The sequence below is a fragment of the Balaenoptera acutorostrata genome, chromosome 4 (genome assembly GCF_949987535.1).
Source record: "Balaenoptera acutorostrata chromosome 4, mBalAcu1.1, whole genome shotgun sequence".
In the NCBI taxonomy this organism is placed as follows: domain Eukaryota; kingdom Metazoa; phylum Chordata; class Mammalia; order Artiodactyla; family Balaenopteridae; genus Balaenoptera; species Balaenoptera acutorostrata.
In genome coordinates, this window is record NC_080067.1 from 115,227,251 (window position 1) to 115,250,092 (window position 22,842).

The 22,842-nt window shown below is 32.4% G+C and overlaps 1 pseudogene; it reads left to right on the forward strand.

Moving 5' to 3' along the window:
- Window positions 1–1,000: 1,000 nt before the first annotated feature.
- LOC102999182 (40S ribosomal protein S6-like) overlaps window positions 1,001–22,842 on the forward strand; it is a 196,737-nt pseudogene continuing 174,895 nt past the window's right edge.

Here is a 22,842-nt window from a genome sequence, read left to right on the forward strand (position 1 = left end):
CATATCTCATAATTTTTAGGAACAATATTGATGGATAGTCAACAAGTCCATTGCTTTATTTATTTAACTAATCAAGGAAAGAGTATCAGAAGGCTGTGGGCAACATTCGCAATTCAATAGTTCACAATCCTTGGCCTAGTTTTAGGACATAAGAAAATTTACAGACTTGTTATTCTTTGAAAGGGATGCCCATTCTCCATGAAGAAAGACCTTATAGCACCGTAGCAGATTTATATGCTTCCTCGAAGCACACTAGAGACATTTATTCCAATAGCCATACATTGGGAAAGGGATAATACACAGATATTTTAGGATAATTTTACACATGGTTAAAATTGACATCAAGACTCAGGTGTGTAAATTGTCCCATTGGCTGCTCTGGGAGCACATAGAGTTCTAGTCAAGATTCAGTTTATAAAACACAAATCTACCCAGTGATCACTTCCCTTGCCCAGAAAACACAATTAGAATGGATATACTTAGTAGTTGGCAGAACACACACGTTTGTTCCTAATCTTGTAAGAAAAGAAAACAATCTACAGAGAAGGCCAAATAGAGGACTTTGAACACTTTCCTCACCCCCATCCCCACCCAAGATAATACATCAAAAACAATGCCATATACAAAGAACGGCAGGGATTAGTGAATGGCAGAGGTTAGTTAAAAACCTAAAGAATTCCAGGGTGGTGGTCCCCAGCTTAACCCAAGTAATTTACCAGACTGGCCCTTGCAAAAAACTAGTGGATCCTAGATATTGACAGCAGATTACTGCAAACTAAACCGAGTAGTAACCTCAATTGAAACTCATGTGACATCTTACCCAATTGAAACAGATGTGATATCTTACAAAAACCTTACAACACAGATTGTGATATCTTACTAGAGTATATTAACATGAATCCAGGTACAATATTTATATATATTACTTTTTAGTATCATTTCTAATTTGCACTGATGTAGGATGGGTAACAGTATACATTTAGGGTTTTGTACTAGGGCTATGTCCACCTTCATGCCCTCTGTTATAACTCTAAAGAATGTGGACCATCTGGACAATCCACAGAATATCACATTGTCCAACTATGTTGATAGCATCATGTTAATCATACTGAATGAGCAAGGATTGACAAGTATTTTGATAGAGCATGTTGGACAGTCTAAGGTAAAGGGCAAATTATTGCCTCTTGCAATTTTCATTACTAAAAAAGGAAGCACATTGCCTGGTAAGCCCCTTTAGGTTCCAGAAGTAGCATATCCATATTTGATAACTGTCAAGAGTTTAGCTAAGCTATTCCTTGGTATTTCTGCCTCAGCAACATTTTGTTTGGCCAAGCAGACTACATTGATTTTACACTGACACTAGTCCCCTCATGCAAGCTCAGTGCCCTAGAGAGCAGCCTGCAGTCACAAGCAAATATGAATTCCTGATATGACTCCCTCAACAACCCTTGATCAAAAGTCTCCCCTGTCTCCCAGTTCCTTCCCTTTCTGTTCCCCTTAGATACAGCCCACATGTGGTTTAGCGAAACCCCGCTCTTTTGGTTTGAATTGACCAATCCAGCCTTGGTCTGAGAACCCTAAAGCACTCCACGCACAGACTCTAACAAGGGTGTGTGCCCCAGTTCCTGTCTATGACTGAACTCTGTTTTGACCTTCCCTGTGTAGTCCCTTGAGGCATGCCATGTACTTCCTCCAGGATCTGTGAGTAATAAACTTCTCTATTTCTGTTCTTCTTGTGGTCTGTTGTTGAACCATGGCTCACCATCTGGCACCATGTGCTTCACTTAATAAGTATTAATTTGACCAATTCATAACAATAATATTGCTAAGTCCTATTTACTGAATGGTATAAAAGTCTCTCAGAGTTGAGTGGAATCAAACCCCTAGTCAGGTTTCTTTGGAATCATCTAAAGGTATGTATCTATTTGGAGAGTTTAGCTGGAATTTCTATGCACTAATTAATGAGTACTGAAACACCTTAGGATGTTGTTTTTGGGATTATTTATTGTACGATTGTGGACTTCAGGTGCATTAAAGAATGGGAGCACAGTACACACCCCTCCAGGTGCTAGTGACTGGCAAGTTTAGCAGAGGCAACCTGTAATTTTCAGCTTCCTTGTGCTCCTGATTTATGTGTCAGCTCTCGTCATCATCCTGCACAAGAGCATCTTGAGCAACAAAGGGCATCTCATGTGTCTGTGGACATCAGAAGTTATAACTGAGTAATTAAAGCTTCCGAGATCCTGCTTCTGTGAATGATGCTCTATCCCTTCTTAAAGATAACTATAAACTTTGTGCTGGGTCACCTACTGTCTCTAGTTTTTGATTAACAATCCAATCTAGAAACTCACTCTAGTGACCATGTAATTCCTTACATTATTATTACTATTATTATCATTATTATTATTTTGATTGCTGTTAAACATTAGAAAAATAATTTACATTGTTCTGTCAGAATTTTATTACTACAACTTATATAGGTTAATACATATTCTACAATACATTCATTCCTATTGTTTTATAATACCAGCGCATGCACATGCGCGCACGCACGTGTGTGTGTGTGTGTGTGTGTGTGTGTGTGTATAAATAAATAATTAATTACTTAATATATATAGACATACGTATGTGTATATTATATATGTATTACATTCTAACCAGCATTGTATGAGAGTTACAATTCCTCCAAATCCTTGCCAATAATACAATCAGTGTTGTTTGTTTGTTTGTTTGTTTTAGTTTTAGGCATTCTAATAGGTAAAAAGGGGTATCTCATTATGTCTTTAATGTGCATTAATGTCCATTCTTCTAATTACTAAAAATATTTAGCATATTTTCTTGTGAATATTCACATTCATATATCTTCTATAGTAAAGTGTCTATTCAAATCTTTTGTTCAATTTGTTACTTGGGTGATTTACTTCTTTTTACTGAGTAGAATCAGGTGTTTATATATTTTAAGTCCATGTCCATTATCAGATATATAATTTACAAACATATTCTCCCAGTTTGTAGCTTGCTTTTCATTGTCTTAACAGACTTTCGAGGAGCCAAGATTTTATTTATGTTTTTATGAAGTGTATTTTATCAATTTGGTCTTTTACAAATTATGCTTTTGTTGTCATATCTGAGAAAGCTTTGCCTAGCTAAAATCACAAAGGCTTTTCTCTATGTTTTGTTCTAGAAGTTTTATAGTTTTAAGTTTTTCATTTAGATATATGATAAAATTTGAGGCAGTATCTATGTATGATACAACATGTGGATCCAGGCTTCATTTATTTTGCATATGGATATCCAGTTCTGACAAAACTATTTATTAAAAAAAATTATCCAATCTCCACTGAATTGGCTTTGCACCTTGTTAAAAATCAGTTTTCCATTATGTGTTTTTCTATTACCTGATTCTCTGTTCTATTCCATTGGACTATTTGTCTAACTTGACAGCAGTACCACAGTATTTTGATTACTTAGGTTTTATAATAAGTCTTAAAATTAGATAGTGTTGGTGCTCCAACTTTGTTAAATCAATGTGTAATAGGAAATACGTACCTAGAATAGTCAAAACAACTTTTTTTCTGTTGCTGCTTTTAAAACTCATGTTTTACCTTTGACTTTTAAGAGCTTGACTCAAATTTTGAGTTGGCACGGCTTTTAAAAATGTTTATCTTTCTTGGTGTTTATTGAACATCTAAATATATAAATTTATACCTTATGTCAAATTTGTTAATTTTTCAGTATTTAATAAATGATTATCTTCCCTATTCTCTTTCTTCTAAAACTCTAATAACATTTGTTTCACTCTTTCATAATACCTAACACTTCTGTGATTCTGTTTATATTTTTCAATTCTTTTTCTCTATTTCTCAGATTGGGTAGCATCTATTGAAATATCGTTATGCCCATTAGCCATCCTTAAATCGCAATGCTATTGTTAAGTCTATGCAATATTTTTTTTCATATATTTTATTTCAAGAATTCCCATTTGGTTAGTTTTGTAGTTTTATTTTTCTATCTTTTCACTCTTTAAGAGCAAAATTTTAAAAATATTTTTATTTTATATTATACTTCTCATTTAGATCATCATCAGGTTGTTCATATTAATTGTCTTTTCTCTTTAGGAAAGACTCCATTTACCTCATTCTTTAAATGTCAAATTATATTGGATTGTATCGCCAACATTTAAAATTTTATGTTGTGGAGACTCCAAATTCTGTTATTTTCTTCTAATTAGTGATGTTTCTTTTGTTTTAGTAGCAATTAACTTAGTTGGACATGAACTACAAACTGTTTCTTGAGAAGGAAGACCAAGCTTCAGATTGTTTACTTTTACCTGAGGTTTACTGAGTCTTTTTTGCACATGTGTACTTCAGGGATTAGCCAACATGTTGTCAGACAGTACTTAAGATCTCCTCTTTAACTCTTTCTATTTTTGTATGCTCTTCCAATGCCAGGGGCCATTAATGCTCTAAATCAGTACTCTGATTGACATGGACAGAAAGCTTGCCGTTGGTTTTTTTTTTTTTTTTTTTAATCCCATCACTTTGCAATTTCTTCAACTTCTCTCATCCTACAAGTGATGAAAAGGGGCACTTCCTTTTTATATATCTCCTGCTCTGAAAGTGAAATCTCTATAGAATAAAACTCCTCCTCTACATTCTCTACTACCTTCAGATAGTTGCTTTTTCTATTATGTTTAGATGTTACAGATGATATTTTCCATAACAGGAAAGTCACAGTATCCTACCATAGATATTTAACTTACAAAAGTGAGTAAACTCCAATCCCTCCTACCCCCCAACACATAAACACACACACACACACACACACACACACACACGCTAGTGGAATCTTTTGATTTTGACTTTTTTTTTTTTTTTTACCATCAACAGTTAGATTACTCTCATCAGTAAGTTACCCTCAACTCCTAATACAATTTAAAAACAAAAATAAAAAAACAACCAAGAAACAACCAAATAAATACATTTGAAATTTCATCTGTTTGCATATTACACCATTTGGGGAATATTTCTTTTTTCTTGATGTATGTCCTTTAACACTCCATTTAGAGCAGAATTTTCAGTGGTAAGCTTTATGTATTATAAATATTTTATATTGCATTTATTTTTATTGTGATAAGAACACTTAACATTAGCTTTATCCTTTTAACAAATTTTTAAATGGACAGTACAATATTGTTAACTATAGCTACAATGTTGTGTAATAGATTTCTAGATCTTATTCATCTTATATAACTGAATCTTTCTATCTATCCACAATGAAATATCAATACAGTTATTTTTGAAAGACGATTTTGCTGGATACACAAAACAACATTTTTAACTTTTTTCTTTAACGTTTTATTTTATATTGGAGTATAACTGATTAACAATGTTGTGATAGTTTCATGGGCATAGCAAAACGACTCAACCATACATGTATGTGTATCCATTCTCCCCCAAATTCCCCTCCCATCCAGGTTTCCACATAATATTGAGAAGAGTTCCCTGTGCTATACAGTAGGTCTTTATTGGTTATCTATTTTAAATATAGCAGTGTGTACATGTCAATCCCAAACTCCCTAGCTCCCTTTCCCCCCACCCTTCCCTACAATGAGGTATCACCTCACACCAGTCGAAATGACTATCATTGGACTTCCCTGGCAACACAGTGGTTAATAATCCACTTGCCAATGCAGGGGACACGGGTTCAATCCCTGGTCAAGGAAGATCCCACATGCCGTGGAGAAACTAAGCCTGGGCGCCACAACTACTGAACCTGTGCTCTAGAGCCTGCAAGCCACAACTACTGAGCCCGCGTGCCTAGAGTCCATGCACTGCAACAAGAGAAGCCACCACAATGAGAAGCCCGTGCACTGCAACGAAGAGTAGCCCCCACTCACCACAACTAGAGAAAACCTCAACGCAGCCAAAAATAATAAATAAATAAATTAATTAATTAATTAAAAAAAAAAAAGAAATGACTATCGTCAAAAAAATCCACAAACAATAAATGCTGGAGAGGGTGTGGAGAGAAGGGAACCCTCCTACACTGTTGGTGGGAATGTAAATTGGTACAGGCACTATGGAGAACAGTATGGAGATTCCTTAAAAAACTAAAAATAAAGCTACCATATGACCCTGCAATCCCACTTCTGGACATATATCCAAAAACAAAACATGGTCCAAAAGGATACATGCACCCCAATGTTCATTGCAGCACTGTTTACAATAGCCAAGACATGGAACAAACTAAATGTCCATCAACAGAGGAATTGATAAAGAAGATGGGTACATATATACAGTAGAATATTACTCAGCCATACAAAGAATGAAATAATGCCATTTGCAGCAACATGGATGGACCTACAGATTGTCATACTGAGTGAAGAAAGTCCGACAGAGAAAGAGAAATATCATATGATATCACTTATATGTAGAATCTAAAAAGAAATGACACAAATGAACTTATTTACAAAACAGAAACAGACTCACAGACTTAGAGAATGAACTTATGGATACACAATTATAAGTTAAATGTTTTTATGTTCTCACTGTGTAAATATTATTCCACTACCTTTTGGCTTCCATTTGTTGCTGTTGTTTTTGTTGTTGTTGCCACACATTCTGTTACTGTAGTGATAATTTTTCTAATTATGTCTTTCCCTCTGATTGATTTCAAAATCTTTTCTGTCTCAAATGAGCTTTAGTTTCAGAAGACTCAGAAAACAGGGATATATGATGATTATTTATTTGATTCTGCCTTTGATATGATATTTTCCTTGGATCAGTAGAGTCATATTTTTTTTATCAGTTCTGGAAAATCCATGACTGTTTTTTTTTAGTTTTTCTTACCATGTTCTCACCATTTTTCCCTTTGGGCCTCCAGTCAGATATTTGATGAAACTTCTAATTTTTTCTTTATTTTTAACCTCTATTTTTTGTTTTTGACATTGTCATATCTTTATGCTGCTTTATGAATGAATTTTTCATATATTTCTTCCGGATCATTAATTCTCTTTTCAGCGTTTTCACCCATACATCAACTTTTTTTTTTTTTTTTTTTTTTTTGGCTGTGTCACGTGGCCTGTGGGACCTTTGTTCCCTGACCAGGGATCGAACCTGTGTCCTCTGCAGTGGTAGTGCAGAGTTCCAACCATTGGATCACCAGGGAAGTCCCTGCATCCATCAACTTTTTCAACAGCTATATAATACACTTCTAGAAATTTATTTGTTTGATTTTTCAAGTCTGACTCTTCATTGGAGACCATTTACCAACTTAGATTTGTAATTTCATTCATTATTTTTAAAAACATTTTATAAATAACAATTCTGCTTTATGCAACTGACACCTACAGCATCCATCTACTGTCTTTGGAGTTTAGATTTCTTGTAACTGCTTCTGTGTCTCTTATTCATAGTGGCTTGATTTCACTAAAGTCTGTTGGTATTTGGCAAATTATAGGTGGTAGATTGCATTTTTATACCAATTCTTTCCCTGTGTTTAAGTTATTTTTCATGTGATCACAGTGCCTTTTATAAGACACAGAATGTGTATCCTTATATCTTTTTTATAAAGCTTGGTCATTTGTCTTATTTTGTCCAGTTGCCTGTGGGTGAAGTGACAGAGTATTAGTTCTGAGCTATGTCTTTAAAGATCATCTTATGTTTCTATTTGTTTCTTACATGTTAACATTACCATGATAATAACATTCCTCCTATATTGTACTGATTCCAAAGAGTGAGAGTCACACAGAACAAGGATGCCCCAAGTTATTATCAGAACTGATGCTCATGGCAAAGCCATGCTTGTGAACATGTAGACCCAAATTCTGAAGTAGAGATTTATCAGTTGTTCTACTTTCCAGTAAGCATAATAATAAAAGTCTATTGTTATGCTGAGATTTGGATTGCCTTTGCTTGCATCATTAGTAACTGATACTCATGATACCCAAAATAATGTCTTCTCTATAGTGACCTCAATCTTTTTTCCTAAAACAATGGCCACCAAATCTATAATAAGGATTATCATGTGCACTTAAGGTGGTCTCTGATATGTGATGCACTTCTCATAGGCACTGGTGGAATAAAAATATTTTTCCCAACTTGACTGTAGTTTAACACCTAACCTCATCTTTGAAATTTAGGAAATACTACTTTTTTCCCCCTAAGATTATATATATTAATTCACATGGTATTTTTATACAAGAGTAAATTTGAGGATCATTTGTGTTTTTAGCATGTAGTTGTCTTTCTCCTCAAGTTTTCTAGAGGGATTGGATTTCATTAATCATTCCTCATCTTTTTAATATTCCTTCTTGCAAGTTAAGTAGAAATAGGGGAGCTAGGAAAAATGCAGATAAGCTTCTCCACTAAAGTTGCCTTGCCTTCTTACCTGAGTGTTGCTCAGTAGTACTATTTTAAAAGAACTTTGTGATGACTTGAATAAAAATATAACTCCAAAATATCTGACAAAAAGAATGTATTTGAATGGCTATGTATATACACACAGATATATAATTTTATTTTCTTCTTATTTACATATATTTTCATAATTATTTACTTGAGCTTACAAAAATGGAAATAATTTACTTTATTTTAACATAAATGGTAGTGTAAAGTCTTTGTTGTCTTTAGAATCCTCAGAATTTTATGTTTGATAACATCTTTTTATAAGTACACATCAACTTTAATTCCAAGATATTATTCTGATATGAGTATTCTAATTTCAGAGTCTGCATGTTGGGGAGAGTCCATCTTTATCATAGCAGGAATCATCTCAGTTTTATTATTTATTTATATTTAATTTAGTATGCTCTTACCAGGAGTCTTGATTTTATTTCAACATTTTCAAATGCAACAATACTAAGTAGCACAGCTAATGACTTGAAATGGATGGAACTTTATCTTTCTTATACATGATTTGAAGGCAATTCAGTCACTTAAGACAGAATTTCTTTATGAAAAAAAAATGCTACAATAAAATGTTTGTAGAAGGTGTTTTAGTTTTCTTCACCAAACTTAATTTTGATATTCAATTTATAGTCCCCTGACAGTTAATAGAATTCTAATCAATGAAAAAAGATAATAAAAAGAAAGCTGTACTGTGTTTTACTTAACTATAACAATGGGACTATCAAATTGTAAATATTTCTCTATGGTTATGTCAAAAATCTAAATGTCCCATTTAAAAAATAGGCATGTGTAATATTCTAATGAGCTTAAGATAACACCAAACATACCTAGTTGTATGTAGATCTTCCTAATTACTTAGGAGGAGATTGTCTTCATCAAGAACATAAACATTCAGAATCCACAAATTATAATACCGATGCCATTTAAATATACGTGTCTCTGTAACATGCCTGTGGGTTAATTTTTGCTGATTAGTTTATTACTCTGATTTCATTGCATTGCAGTGAATTCCTATAGGCAAGCACCTGGAAGTAATTACCTGAAAAAATTTAACTATATGCACAGGTATGGCTTAGGAGAGCAAAAATATGCTTTAGCTCATGCAAAATTCAATAGCTTGCCTACTGCGTTACATTTCTGAGTTAAGTGAAAATCATCACGCTGAACTTTTAGGATCTAACTAAGGCAGATCTATAAAATTCAAGCTGGTTTCCTTGCCCATAGTTTAGTCTTCATGGCTCTGTCTATATAACTAAGACCAGTTTAGAAGATGAAGCATTATTTTAGAAAGGGGAAATAAGGACCTCTACCCTGTGTTGTGGAATTAAATTCTGGTAAGACTTTATGATTTTCTGGCCTGTGTTTAATTTCTCCAAAAAATGGATTTCCATCTTGTAGCAATTTTACAATAATTAAATAATATTAAACACAGAAATGACTTAGAAGAGTTCAAGTACATTGTTAAAACTGTCAATAATTTCAACAAAAGTCATCATGGCCATCATTCGCATCATTATATATCCACCATAAACATTATTATCATCAAAGTGTTCTTACTCTAGGATAGGTTTCTATCCATGAAATGCATTCTCCTCAATTAAACCTACACGTGTAGTCTACTTTCCAGATTTGTTTAGAATATAAGAACATTAATTCTTTAAAAAATGCTATTGAAATAATTCAAATTGTAAATCACCTTGCAGTTCTTTTAAGTGTTATATACCAACATTGTGTTTGAGAAAAAAAAAATATTTTATGAGATAAACTTCATTTGATGAAGCTGATGTCAATATTTCAACATTATTATGCCATGTTGATAACTGCATGTCAATGGTTTATTCATTTTTTTTAATTAATTTATTTTTTTATTGGGGTATAGTTTTTTTACAATGTTGTGTTAGTTTCTACTGTACAGTGAAGTGGAGTTCCCTGTGCTATACAGCAGGTTCTCATTAGTTATCTATTTTATATACAGAGTGAAGTAAGTCAGAAAGAGAAAAAAACAAATACTGTATATTAATGCTTATATGTGGAATCTAGAAAAATGGTACAGATGAACCTGTTTGCAAGGCAGAAATAGAGACACAGATGTAGATAACAAATGCATGGACACCAAGGGGGGAAATGGGGGTGGGATGAATTGGGTGATTGTGTTTACTCATTTTTAATCACATTTTTTGAGCTCTGATTTGGCTTACTTTGAAATCAGGTATGAAAATTGTACACATAAATATAAAAATAATATATTAGGAGTTATAATAAAAGATGACTACAATCTCAGTTAATATTTTAACTGTAGAAATTTCTCTCTATTCCTGAACCTTTGTTGTGATTATAGTTCATTAACCCTTATTTAATGTTCAATAAAATATAATATTAAATCTGTGCTTCTGTGAAAATCTATATTTTATTTTTCCTTATTATTTTTCTCTTTAGGTTTATGTTACCAGGATTCTTCAATCTCAAACAACAAAAATGTTTGCTCACTAACTGGAACATGAATAAGTAGTTTATCAAAAGGAGATTGAATAGCAGAGAGTTGAATAAAGATCTGGTATATATCTCTTCTCAGGAAGAGTGGGAACTAAGACAGGTCCATTGATCTCAGCCAAAAGTATGTGTGGAAAGTCTTTTTAGTGCTGTGCCATCAGAAAGCCCAGTATTAGTTGACTACTGTTTTTGAAATCTTAACACATGGTTAAAGTTTTCAGGAAAGAGGATGTAATTGTACTATCTTGTATCACATGTTACTTCCTATGGTCAGTGAGTTGATGATATTTAGATAAGATCTTGGACTTAAAGTTGATGCTGGAATGATTAAGACTTTTGCTGATTCTTATGAGTTAAATTGTTTTCTCCCAAAATTATATGTTGGAGTCCTGACCCCCAGTACCTTAGAGTGTAACCTTCTTTAGAAATAGGGTTATTTTGTATTTAATTAATTAGGATGGGGTCATTCTGGAGTAGGGTGAGCCCCTTATCCAATATGACTACTGTCCTTATACAAAGCAGAAATTTGGGTCAGACTTGCACACAGGGAAAATGTCATGTGAAGATGAAAGCAGAGGTGGGGATGATGCTTTTGTATGACATAGAACACCTAAGATTCCTAAAAATAAGCTACATGAAAAGCATGGAAAAGATTCTTTCTCCCTGACCTCAGAAAGAACCAAACTTGCCAATACCTTCAAGTGGCACGAGTAGCCTCCAGAACTGTAAGACAATAGACTTCTATTGTATTAGCCACCTAGTTTATGGTACTTTTGTTATGGAAGTCATAGCATCTACTACAATTACGACTTTGCCTGTTAGAAAGTAATTCCAGTGGCAATTCAGAAAATCTCATCCTTGAATATGATGTTAGCTGTGAGGTTTTTAAAAAATCTTTTATTATGTTAAGGAAGATCCCTTCCACTCCTAGTTTTCTGAGCATTTTTATCCTGAAAGTAGATTTTCGTCAAATGACTTTTTTGTATCAATTGAGATGATGTAGGTCTTTTTTTTTTTCTTTTTTTTTGTATTCTATTAATTGATTTTCTTATGTTGAACTACTATTCTATTCCTGTAATAAATTTCACGTTATAATGATGCAATATCCTTTTAATATAGTATTGGACTCAGTTTGCTGAATTTTGTTGATGATTTTTGCATCTATATTCATTAGGGATAAGGTCTGTAATTTTTTTCTTGTGTTGTCTTTCCTCACAGAATGTGTTAAGAAGTGGTCCACCCTTTTCACTTTTTTTGGAAGAGTTTGAGAGATATTCAGATTAACCAACATTTAATGTTTGAAAAAATTCACCAGGGAGGGCCTTTAATACTGAAGTTTTCATTGTTGGGAGTTTTTTGTTTACTAATCCAATCTCTTTATTTGTTATAATTCTGCTGAGAGATTTCTTCTTAAGTCAGTTTAGTAACTTGTGTATTTCAAGGGATTTGTACATTTCTTATGAATTATCTAATTTGTTAGTGCACAATTGTTTATTGTGTTCTATTATAAACTTTTTTACTTCTGTAAGGTCAGTAGTAATGTCCCCATTTTTCAGATTTTAGTTATTTTTCTTTGTCAATATAGCTAAAGATATGTTAATTTTTAAAATCTTTTCCAAGAAACAAATTCTAATTTTATTAAATCTCTCCATTGTCTCTCTAATCTTTATTTCATTTACCTCTTCTCATATTTTTATTATTTCCTTCCTTCAACCAGCTTTGGGTTAAGTTTGCTTTTTTTTTTTTTTTTTCCTTTTTCTTCAAAGCATAAAGTTAGGTTATTGATTTGAGATCTTTCTTCTTTTTTAATGTAAGTGTTTTCCACTGTAAATATTCCTCTGAGCACTGATTCTACCCCACCCCATAAGTTTTGGTATGTTGTGTTTTTGTTTTCAATTGTCTCTAAGTATTGGACATTGGAGATTGGAGATTTTAATCCACATACATTAAAAGCAATAGCTAGTAAAATTTTGTTATTTTTTGATGTATGTATTTATAATGCCTCTGTCACTAATTTCCTCCATTACTGCCTTCTTTGGTGTTTAGTTGTTTTTTTTTTTTTTTTTTTTTAGGAGTGAAACATTTTTATTCTCTTCTTGTTTTCTTTTGTGTATATATATATATATATTTTTTTTTTTCTTCACATAGATTCAGAATTATTTTTCAATTACAAGTCCATATACTCCTTTTTCTATTAAGATTTTATGTTTTTAGAGAAGTTTTAAATTGACAGAAACATTGGGGGAAGGTACAGAGATTTCCTATACACTACTGCTGCCACACATACATAGCCTCCTTCATTATCAACATCACCCACCAGAGTGTGCATTTGTTACAATTGATGAACTTACATTGACATATCTCAATCATCCAAAGTCCATAGATCACACTATTGTTTACTCTTGGTGTTGTACATTTTGTGGGTTTGAACAAATATATAATGACATGTATCCATTATTATGGTATCATACGTAGTATTTTAGCTACCCCAAAAATGCTCTGTGTTCCACCTTTTATGTGAATATTTTTTAGATATTTTCTTTATGTTACTGTGAAGATTGCATTTAACATTCTAAATGTATTACAATCTTGTCTGAGTTGATACCCACTTACTTTCAATAGAATACATATACTCTGCTCTTAAACAGATTTTTCCCCTACTTATGTTATTATTGTAATGAATTGTATCTTTTACATTGTGTTCCACACAACAGATTTGTTAAAATTTTAGCCATTTGTTTTTTACATCATGTAGGAAATAAAAAGCAGAGTTACAACCACCACCACCCACACACAAAAAAAGGTTATTACTAGATTTTATATTTGCCCAGTAGTAACCTTTACCAGAGATCTTCACTTCTTTAAGGGCATGTGTGGTGGTATAAGACTCCAGCTTTTTTCTTTTTTCCTTTCAGATATGAGAATGTCTTAATAGCTTCCTCATTTGTGAAAAACAGTTTTGCCACATATAGAATTCTTGGTTGGCATTTTTTTTGTTTCAGCACTTTAAATATGTCATCCCACTGCCTTCTAGCTTCTATGGTTTCTGATAAGAAATTTGGTGTTAATGTTTTTGAGGATCCCTTGTATATAATGAGACACTTCACTCTTGCTGCTTTTAAGAGTCTCTCTTTGATTATTTCTTCCAACAGTTTGATTATAATGTGTTCAGTGTGGATCACTTTGCTTATCCTACTTTCAGTTTATTGAACTCCTTGGAGTATAGATTCATATTTTTCAGCAAATTTGAGAAGTTTTGTGCCTTCTTCAAATATTCTTTTTGAGCTTTTTTCTCTCTTCTGTTTCTGGGACTCCCATGATCCATAAGTTGGTCTGCTTGATGGTATCTTATAAGCCCCTAGGCTATGTTCACAGTTTTTCATCGTTTTTCCTCCTCAGAAAATGTCAAGTTTTCTATCTTCAAATTTCATAATTCTGTCTTCTGTTTAATCAAATCTGATGTTGATCCCCTGTAGTGAATTCTTTATTTCACTTACTAAACTCTTTAGCTTCAGAATTTCTATTTGTTTCCTTTTTATAATCTATTTCTCATTTTTGATATTTTCTATTGTTTATGCATTGTAATCCTGGTTTCCTTTAACTCTTTTCCCATGATTTGCGTTAATGCTTTGAGCAAATTTAAGATAGTTGATGTGAACTCTTTTTCTAGTAAGTGTATTTTCTGAGCTTCCTCAGAATAATTTTTGTCAGTTTATTTTTTTCCTGTGAATAGGACATATTTTCTTGTTTGTTAATATACTGTGTGATATTTTGTTGAGAACTAGTCATTGATTATCATAATGGATAACTCTCAAGTCAGATTTTCCCTTTCCCAAGGTTTGCTATTTTTAAAATTTGATTGTTGTAGCCCTTAGTGGTCCATTTATTTAGTGACTGTTCTAAACTATTTTATCAGAGATTATATTTCTTATTGAATGTGGTCTCTGAAGTGTCTATTCCTTAGCTTGTGTTCAGTTACTGTTTTGACAAAGATTTCCTTGAACACCAGGGACTAAACAAACAAATTTATCTCAGTCTTTGCAAATTGAGTCTGCACTGGAGATCTCCTTCAACACTTAGCCAGGCTTGCCCCCAGCCTAAGGATCAGCTTGAGGTGAAAAATTAGGGTCTTAGGACTTTTCTGTACATGTGTCTTGCTCTGAGAATGTGTGTGGTTTTCTCTATTCTTCCATAAGCATGGGTTCTTTTGAATGCCCTAATTTCCCAAATAAACTCTCTCTAGTTGTTCCTTCCAGATCTTAGGGTATCTATTGTATGTCTCATGTGTTTGTAGGTGATCTTTTACTCCAGGTCTCTTCAGGTTGACCATCTGCCTTATGTTGTGTTTGAGTAATGCTCACTGTTTCTCTGGGCTGAGTGAGTTCTGCGGTAAGCAAAACATAAATGAACATCTGTAATCAATCCTTCAGGCAGACCATAGATAGGTTAAAATAGACATACACAATAATATGGGAATAAGGTTTACTTTGCTTTCTCCAGAAGCAGGGATCTTGTTCCCATACTGGAAACATGAGTTGCCATCTTCAAGACTTCCAACAAGCCAAGGAAGTGGGTGGGGAGAGGGCATCTAAATATGCCACAAAGCTTTCTTACAGTACTTAAGTTGACTTTCTTTTGATGACCTATAACCTTTGACATTAAATCTTTGATTGTTTTCCAAAGTTCTGATAAAGTTGGTTCCAACAGTTTGCACTAGTTTTTCAATGTTTCTGTGGAGGAATATAAACTTGTTGCAGCCTATTCTCTTTTCTAGCTGATATCACTTCCAGATATAGTCATTTTTGAAGGTCTTTGCCTATGTGAAAGTTTAAATTGATAGTTTTAACATTTTTGTCAAATTGTATTTTAGTTTTTTGCATTTTATTCTTAATTAGTGCTTATGTCCCTAAATATTTTGCTCCATCACCTCATTGTTTAAACTCTATTAACAATTCACATTTTCTTGAACTTTATTGGTGCAAATGATGTCAAAAATATAGTTCAAGAACCAAGTAAATTTTTTAGATATGCTTTTTCTCTAACTTCTGAGTAGAAATTTAATATTATATTTGAACATAAAACTTTGTGTAAGCTTATATTGTTGTGGATTTAAGGGGGCTCCATTCATAAGATAATATAAATTGTGATTTTTTCTGTCTTAAGTTTCATGATGTTATTAAATCATTATCACAATGATAGCATAATAGGTTCTATTATTTTAATTTAGAGATTAAGAAACTATGAGTATTTGGACCATGGTCACACAGCAACAATGTGACCATGCTAGAACTCAACACAAGCCTGTATTTCAAAATCAAATCTGATTAACCAGAAGCTATACCGTCTCTCAATTTTTTTGTTTCTATTTCTTTACTTATCTTTGAATGAATATTGGTTTATTCATTTGTGACATTTGCTCAAAAATCCTATGCATATATATTTCTTGTCTTCTAATATAGTATTTAAATCCTTTTTCTGGAACATAAGTTGGATGGCTGGTTGATGTGAGTTTATATTAACACTTTATTGATTTGTATGCCTAAGGGATTTGGAGAAAAGTAAAGAATCATAGACAAATCCTGTTCTATGTGGAGTTTCTTCAGATTTCATGAAGTCAACATATTCAAAGCCAAATTTCTATGTCAAGTATTGTGTTTGACCCTCACTCCAGTACTTTTTAGGTCTGTGTCAGTTCTCCTTCCCATACTACCATTCATTATTTCATAACTGAGCCCTCTCCTAATAGCAGAAGTTCTGCAGATTTCTATTCTATTGTGGATATGCTTCTGAATCATTTGAATGGCCTCATGAATGCGCTGTCAAGTGGAATGTTCTGTTGCACAGTCACCCTTGATTCTAGAGCTCAAGCCTTGTTTCTGCCACTTATGTCATTGCTGCACTGAGTTACCTTCTCTGGAGGGAGAATTGCTGTGGACCTTCTACATTATTCTAGCAAGAAGACTTAAAATTTCTCAATAGTGGTAGATGACTTTTCCTAATTTTTATCCGGGATGCATGTCTCTCCACATTTTTTATATTTCTCTGGTGTTTTCAGTAAAGTTTTGTTGGAAGGTAGTGGTCAAATTTGCCCTATATCCCATAATTCTACATTTTATTTAAAAAATAACTTAATGGAATGAACTATTTGCATGTATGTGACTGCTGTTTCCCCATATGTTTCAGAATTAAACACAGCCCCAGTTATTTATGTATATACTTTCTAAGAAATTTTATCTACATATAGACTTTAATAAGCTGTGAATATTCAGTGAATTTCCAATATAATTCCTGTGATATTTACCTGTTCACCATCATAAATTAAGCTGATAGTCTCTGGATTTATTAATTTCTTTCAGTCATTACGCTTTACATGTAAGAAGAACACCTCTTTTCAAGTGTTTCACAGAGTAGTAGAAAAATTAAACAAATATGTATGACTGCAAATATATAAACATATAAAACATATGTATATGATGCAAAGCAAGATATACCATAATAAAATTATCACATTTCTGTCAACAATAATGAAAAATTTAAAAATTTCCTTTATAACTACTGAGACTTATTGTCTGAGGAAAAATGTAGCAGGTACAGATTGTAAAATTTAATTTTTTTCAGAAGGAATATCAGCAACCATTGGGAAATTTAGTGGCCTTTGTAGTAGACAATTCATTTTAATCAAACTAACCCTCCAAACTTTACTCAATTCACTCATCCAATACAGTTTCCCTATATGGTTATGTTTGAGCCTGGCTTGAGCTGACTCTAGGGCTTATGAGCCATTCAGTCCCAATTGAAATCAGGTGGCTTTATGGTACATTGGACTTTTGTGCCTTAAAGACCTACATAAATTTAATAATAAAAACTTTTTTAAGAAAAAATTCTTAAGGTAAAAATTGCAATAATAATAAGAACCATAGTATAATGATTTTAAAATAATTTATAGTGGTAAATGGAATTTGAGTTTAATAAGAAGTTTTAAAAATGTCTAGTGTGAAAATCATTTATTGCACTTGAGGAGAAAAATAAACCCAAGCATTAGTTGTATTGTAAAATTAAAAATATTTTATGTTGTATACTTACAATTTGAATAATTTAATCCTTTAAATTATATTCTTAGTAATACATACATTTTAGCCATTGTAAGGTGGACATATTAGGGATTTTTTTTTTTTTTTTTTTTTTTTAAAGATTTATTTTTTTATTGATTAATTGATTGATTGATTGATTGCTATGTTGGGTCTTCGTTTCTGTGCTAGGGCTTTCTCCAGTTGTGGCAAGCGGGGGCCACTCTTCATCACGGTGCGCGGGCCTCTCACTGTCACGGCCTCTCTTGTTGCGGAGCACAGGCTCCAGACGCGCAGGCTCAGTAATTGTGGCTCACGGGCCCAGCCGCTCCGCGGCATGTGGGATCTTCCCAGACCAGGGCTCGAACCCGCGTCCCCTGCATTAGCAGGCAGATTCTCAACCACTGCGCCACCAGGGAAGCCCAGGGATTTTTGATTCAGATAAATGCTATGGTCAGACTGAGGTTAATTTTTAATGCTTTTCTTTGGTGCTCCCTGAAATGGAAGTTCTAAGTTTCTATCTGTAATATATGAAAGTTAGAAAAAGCTGCAGGAATAAATTTTATATTTGGTAGTATAAGTTTATTTTCAAATGCATAAACATATGACACCTAAATATCATGTAGAATTTATAAATGACTATTATTAAATTGCATTATTAGAACTTTTATATTAATCAATAGCTACTTTCAAAAATGATTCAGAATTTTTAAAAAGTATCACCAGAACACACTATAGAACTCAAATGGGAACATGACTTTATGTGAATAAATGAATCTCTAAGAAATATGTATATGTATATATATTATATATATTCCATATTGTATATAAAGCAGCCCAATTTCAAATATATACATACATGTCTTTCCAGACTTATATATTCATTGTCACATATATAAGTGTGATATAAAATTGGAAAATTTAATAAATAACATCAATAACTAATCACCATTAAAACAAAATGGTATTAGTATACTAGATATATCTTTCTTTAATTCTCTAGCTTTAAATTAACATATAGCGCAATTATATATTTTTACTTATGCATTTTACCTGCTATTGATATGGCATCCTTTAACTCATACATTACTTTTAAAATCATTAATTTTATTATGTACATTTAATGTGGAATATATTGGAATATCAAAATATATATGAACTTACGATCTTTTCAAGTTAGTTGGGTAAAGCATGCAATTCTATATTTATAATAAATCTGTTTATTAGATGGTATACATTATTTGTAAGCTTTTGGACGCATGAATATGTGTATTATAGGTGAATATTTTTATTTACAAAAAGTAAATAAGATGCTTAATACTTTACTTAGAATAGTTATTGGTCATGTTTCACATTCTCCTAACTGTAGATTTGAGAACTGAAATCAATTCCCTAGACCCTAAATAGTCATAAGATCTACCATACTATCACTTGTTATTTCCAGCCTCAAATATATTTCTCCTCTGTGGCAAAAATCATTTAAATTATCTTTTAATCTCATTGTAGGAAATCTTTTATCATGCTCCAAACTTTTATTAGTATCAGGACAGCAGATTTTTCAGGATTAAACAATTTTTTATCCAGGGCTTAGTGTCAACAAAATATGGCAAATACACATAATATTACCTGCTAATGAATTACTAAGATTTAATAACCACTTAATTTTTCCATGTTACACAAATACCCCATGAATACATACCTAGTAGAAATAAAGGAAACTTTACAATATCATTAGTATATTTTAAAATAAACTCCTTTTAAAGTCCCTTACTATGTATTAAAAGCAATTATTTTTTCCTGTAAAGGCCACCATCATTAAGAGTATAGTTACAACCCTTTCATGTTATTTATACACATTTATGTACTTGTGCCAGTGTTTTTAAATTGATACACTTGTAATTATTCTCTACATATTTTAAGCATTATTTTTTTTCTTTATTTTAAAAATTTTTATTGGAGTATAGTTGCTTTACAATGTTGTGTTAGTTTCTGCTGTACAGCAAAGTGAATCAGTTATACATTTACACATATCCACTCTTTTTTAGGTTATTTTCCTATATAGGCCATTACAGAGTATTGACTAGAGCTCCCTGTGCTATACAGCAGGTCCTTATTTGCTATCTTTTTCTTTTACTCCTATACACCAACAAAGAAAAATCAGAAAGAGAAATTAAGGAAACACTCCCATTTACCATTGCAAAAAAAAAGAATAAAATACCTAGGGATAAACCGGCCTAAGGAGATGAAAGACTTGTACTCAGAAAACTATAGAACACTGATGAAAGAAATCAAAGATGACATAAACAGGTAGAGAAATATACCATGTTCTTGAACTGGAAGAATCAATATTATGCATCATTTTTAACAGTATTTCCACTGTTAGTATTGTAGATACACATCATGATTTTTACCTGATATATAATATATCATAATACCAGTACCTCATACTATAACATGTGAAGAATTTCCCATTTCTTACCATTAGAAATATTATGTAATTAATATATTTTGACAAATTACTTTATTGACTTGCACAGATTAGCACATAGAACTTCAATTATCCACTAACTTGTGCACTAAGTTTATTTAGGAAATTTAAATTTTAGTTGGTAATTCAGGTTTTGTTTTCACATTACAGAATTTCAGGTTACACATGTTTCTTAGATGGTAAAAAGAAATAGTGTTTATAGTTCTATATTAGGCAGAAGCCTTACGAATATTTAATTCAAACTTGAAGCAGTAACAAAAGCTATTTGTGTAAATATTAGACAAAACCAGCATTTGGTTATTCGTCTAACAAATGGTATGTAATATTTTCAAATATCCAGATATTTCAATGATTTTTCTTTCATTTTTAAAAATTGGTATCTGATGATTAAGATATTGTAAGTTAAAAAAATATTATGGGGGGCTTCCCTGGTGGCGCAGTGGTTGAGAATCCGCCTGCCAGTGCAGGGAACATGGGTTCGATCCCTGACCTGGGAAGATCCCACATGCTGCGGAGCAACTAAGCTCGTGCGCCACAACTACTGAGCCTGTGCTCTACAGCCCGTGAGCCACAACTACTGAGCCCACATGCTGCAACTACTGAAGCCCACATGCCTAGAGCCCGTGCTATGCAGCAAGAGGAGCCACCGCAATGAGAAGCCCGCGCACAGCAATGAAGAGTAGCTCCTGCTTGCCGCAATTAGAGAAAGCCCGCACGCAGCAACAAAGACCCAACACAGCCAAAATAAATAAATAAAATAAATTTAAAAAATATATATATATTATGGGTAAAAGCAAAATGTTATCCAAAGTAGGTATTTTCTTATTATGGAATTATATAACAAATTTCATTTAACCTCTCATTTTAAAGGTAAAATGAAACTACATTTTGTGATTATACAAAGTTACAAACATGATGTACTTTCTATAATACTTTGTTAAATATTAAAGGGAATATTAGTTTTATATGTTCCAAAATTCTAATGACATCAGAGATAAAGTGATGGTGACAGTAATAGCCAATAGTTTATATTGTTATACTATTAAGCTACAAAAGATGAAAATCATGAATACAAGTCTGTCTTATATAAAGTAAAATTATTTTCCAATTATTTCCAATATGACAAAATTTATCAGTATTAACATACAAATTTTGCAGTGATAAATATTTTCAAAATTAATCAATGAAAGTTTAAACAAATACATAAACACATACAATACTCTATAAATAAGAATTTTTCCCCAAATCTTCTCTTTAGCTTATATCATCTGACAGTATTTGGCATATATGAATATTGCTTACAATCGTATTTCTAGTGACCAGTTAGAAGAACCAGGGCACCACTTTTGGAGACAAGATAGGAAAAAAAACATACAAACAAACAAAACTGTCTGTGTATGAACAATAATACTCTTACTGCCTAAAAGGAGATGCAGATCCTGTCTGAAAGCTGTGCTAGTCATTACTTCATGAAGTTGCAAAAGAAGAGCATTGTTTTCTACTCCATTTACAGTCTTCTCTGAATCTAAGATCAGGCTGTTGTGGTTTAATGAGAAAGAATTTGGGGAGATGTCCATATGCAAACAAATATTATTTGAAAATGTGCACACATGTCATCTGGAAAAGGTCAGGTTACAGCTTGAGAAGGATTCACTTTTAGACTAAGACAAAGAGAAAATCTGCTTTCAGATATATAACCATGAATGAGAGAAAAGTGAAGTTTGCTCTTTATTTTATGGCCAATACCTCTCAGAACAATAAAGATTGCCTAATGAGATTTCTTAACTGTCAATTGCATATTTGCATTACTTTATAATCACCTTCATGTATGTTAGAATTTTTAATATTTTGTGGAAATTGTTCTCTAATTACACTAAAATAAGATGAAATATTATCAACTTGACTAGAAAGAAAGACTACTGTGTCATTTCCACAAGAGATATTGCAAATTCTTTCAAAAAGACTGGTTAAGTATACAGTACATAATGAGCTTTTATACCAGTTGGATATTGAATTGTTTTGAAGGCATTGAGCTGTTGCATCATCTTCATTTCCACACATTTAATCTAAGCATATTGCAAGCAATTAATCATGTACTTGTTTATTGTTTTGCATTAAATATATTTTACACAATTTTTTTTTAGAATTTAATTTAATTATAAATAATTCCTATGTGAGTCAGTCATTAACTTACCAAGCTTAGAAAAAGGAAGAGAGCAGAAAGAGAGAAAAGGAATGGTTTCCTGTTAAAAGGAGAACTACACTTTGTATGTCTAGTTATCTTTGATGAAAGAAATGGGATGTTATTGTTAATTTTATCTGAAACTGAGTGGTATTGACAAAGATTACATTTACTCTTTTATGCTTTAGAGAAATACAGAACATC